The sequence below is a fragment of the Schistocerca gregaria genome, unplaced genomic scaffold (genome assembly GCF_023897955.1).
Source record: "Schistocerca gregaria isolate iqSchGreg1 unplaced genomic scaffold, iqSchGreg1.2 ptg000451l, whole genome shotgun sequence".
Taxonomy (NCBI): Eukaryota; Metazoa; Arthropoda; class Insecta; order Orthoptera; family Acrididae; genus Schistocerca; species Schistocerca gregaria.
The window spans coordinates 600,322-604,022 of record NW_026061871.1 but is presented as its reverse complement, the minus strand read 5'-3'; positions in this window follow the sequence as shown (position 1 = coordinate 604,022).

The following is a 3,701-nucleotide window of genomic DNA, read 5'->3' as shown; positions in this document are numbered from 1 at the left end:
CAACTGAGCTACAGCTACACACACGACCAAGCCTGGCTATTCTCCATTCTTTGCGACTCTGATGTGCACGGACACGATGGTTGGTTGGTTTGTAGCGGCGAAGGTACCAGAATACAAAGGCGCGGACACGTTCATATACACAAGAGTTCCAAGTAGTTTCGATGCTCTGGTATTACGAATGCAAATTCCGTCTGTTTTGAACGTCTTAAATTGAAAGGGCGGTCACAAATTGGTCCATTTCACTCCTTGTCCACAATCACACAGCACCTGAGGTAACAAGCACATCTCGAGCCCCATTGTGCTCTCCATTGTTCATGCCAACTCAATGCCTCGCTCTTTGCTACTGTGTAAAACTCTTGTCGTCCAACTGCAAAACACTGGGACACAACAAGTTTCCGTGTCCCCATTGCACTGATCGTACTACGAAACGCTCCCCAAACTTGGCAATCACCCATGCAGATGACTTTTCCGACTTTACACGACGCTCACGCTAGTGACAGCCTTATTTATAGTTCGACGTCGCGCCAAAGCGAATGAGCACATTTTGCCTACGGCTTAGGCCGCTCTTCTAGTGTGGCTGCTCTGTGTCTGCAGGCAGCGAGGGGCTGCAAGCTTCCTGTGTTCGCACCTATATCACCTGTGCTTCCTTGTCAGAGACAGACTATCGCAAAACATACAACTCACTCCATGAATTGATTGCTACGGCATCTGTTATCAGCAGTCACAACCAGCAACACCAGTAGCAGCCGACTGCACGCAAAGAACGGGAACGTGCAGTGGGATTTACGTGAGATCGGCGCAATTGTGGATGCTAATCGTTCGCTTGTATCTGCCTACACACCTCTGCCGGTTGGGAATTATTCCACTTGCATGGCAAGGTGCGCATGTAGGTGTGTTAAAAATTCTGGAGGCGCTGGGTATCGATCCCAGTACCTCTCGCACACTAAACGAGCGCTCTACCATCTGAGCTACGCCCACCCCCCGATAACTAGTAGTGCTACATACAGTCATATCAACGTCACAGGCCCTTGCACTCCCATTATTCCGCAGACAAACACTACTCTCTATGTATCAGTGAGGGTGTCTTTCAGGTTTCGTGCATTCTGTATCGAATCGTAGTTGGCCACAATGAAAGTGGCACTCATAACGTCGAAAATAGTGTTCAGACACCGCTCTGAGTAAGACGAACGTGTTGTCCACCTCTAGACTTCAATGACGTTAAGCCGTGATACCTAAGAGAGATCTGCACTCGATAACACCACGATAACAGCCGGTCCCCACACTTACATCTTGCTCTCCTTATGACAGTATACATCATATCAGTCTGTGACGCTGGTTTTGCAACTTCTTGCGTGCGTTTATGTTCGCCGCGACCAACACTTACCATGCACTGACCACAAAACATGGAGGAGCCGGGACTTGAACCCGAGACCGTTCACACGCTAAGCGAACGATCTGCCAACTGAGCTACAGCTACACACACGACCAAGCCTGGCTATTCTCCATTCTTTGCGACTCTGATGTGCACGGACACGATGGTTGGTTGGTTTGTAGCGGCGAAGGTACCAGAATACAAAGGCGCGGACACGTTCATATACGCAAGAGTTCCAAGTAGTTTCGATGCTCTGGTATTACGAATGCAAATTCCGTCTGTTTTGAACGTCTTAAATTGAAAGGGCGGTCACAAATTGGTCCATTTCAATCCTTATCCACAATCACACAGCACCTGAGGTAACAAGCACATCTCGAGCCCCATTGTGCTCTCCATTGTTCATGCCAACTCAGTGCCTCGCTCTTTGCTACTGTGTAAAACTCTTGTCGTCCAACTGCAAAACACTGGGACACAACAAGTTTCCGTGTCCCCATTGCACTGATCGTACTACGAAACGCTCCCCAAACTTGGCAATCACCCATGCAGATGACTTTTCCGACTTTACACGACGCTCACGCAACGCTCACGCTAGTGACAGCCTTATTTATAGTTCGACGTCGCGCCAAAGCGAATGAGCACATTTTGCCTACGGCTTAGGCCGCTCTTCTAGTGTGGCTGCTCTGTGTCTGCAGGCAGCGAGGGGCTGCAAGCTTCCTGTGTTCGCACCTATATCACCTGTGCTTCCTTGTCAGAGACAGACTATCGCAAAACATACAACTCACTCCATGAATTGATTGCTACGGCATCTGTTATCAGCTGTCACAACCAGCAACACCAGTAGCAGCCGACTGCACGCAAAGAATGGGAACGTGCAGTGGGATTTACGTGAAATCGGCGCAATTGTGGATGCTAATCGTTCGCTTGTATCTGCCTACACACCTCTGCCGGTTGGAAATTATTCCACTTGCATGGCAAGGTGCGCATGTAGGTGTGTTAAAAATTCTGGAGGCGCTGGGTATCGATCCCAGTACCTCTCGCACACTAAACGAGCGCTCTACCATCTGAGCTACGCCCACCCCCCCGATAACTAGTAGTGCTACATACAGTCATATCAACGTCACAGACCCTTGCACTCCCATTATTCCGCAGACAAACACTACTCTCTATGTATCAGTGAGGGTGTCTTTCAGGTTTCGTGCATTCTGTATCGAATCGTAGTTGGCCACAATGAAAGTGGCACGCATTACGTCGAAAATAGAGTTCAGACACCGCTCTGAGTAAGACGAACGTGTTGTCCACCTCTAGACTTCAATGACGTTAAGCCGTGATACCTAAGAGAGATCTGCACTCGATAACACCACGATAACAGCCGGTCCCCACACTTACATCTTGCTCTCCTTATGACAGTATACATCATATCAGTCTGTGACGCTGGTTTTGCAACTTCTTGCGTGCGTTTATGTTCGCCGCGACCAACACTTACCATGCACTGACCACAAAACATGGAGGAGCCGGGACTTGAACCCGAGACCGTTCACACGCTAAGCGAACGATCTGCCAACTGAGCTACAGCTACACACACGACCAAGCCTGGCTATTCTCCATTCTTTGCGACTCTTATGTGCACGGACACGATGGTTGGTTGGTTTGTAGCGGCGAAGGTACCACAATACAAAGGCGCGGACACGTTCATATACACAAGAGTTCCAAGTAGTTTCGATGCTCTGGTATTACGAATGCAAATTCCGTCTGTTTTGAAAGTCTTAAATTGAAAGGGCGGTCACAAATTGGTCCATTTCAATCCTTGTCCACAATCACACAGCACCTGAGGTAACAAGCACATCTCGAGCCCCATTGTGCTCTCCATTGTTCATGCCAACTCAGTGCCTCGCTCTTTGCTACTGTGTAAAACTCTTGTCGTCCAACTGCAAAACACTGCGACACAACAAGTTTCCGTGTCCCCATTGCACTGATCGTAGTACGAAACGCTCCCCAAACTTGGCAATCACCCATGCAGATGACTTTTCCGACTTTACACGACGCTCACGCTAGTGACAGCCTTATTTATAGTTCGACGTCGCGCCAAAGCGAATGAGCACATTTCGCCTACGGCTTAGGCCGCTCTTCTAGTGTGGCTGCTCTGTGTCTGCAGGCAGCGAGGGGCTGCAAGCTTCCTGTGTTCGCACCTATATCACCTGTGCTTCCTTGTCAGAGACAGACTATCGCAAAACATACAACTCACTCCATGAATTGATTGCTACGGCATCTGTTATCAGCAGTCACAACCAGCAACACCAGTAGCAGCCGACTGCACGCAAAGAATGGGAAC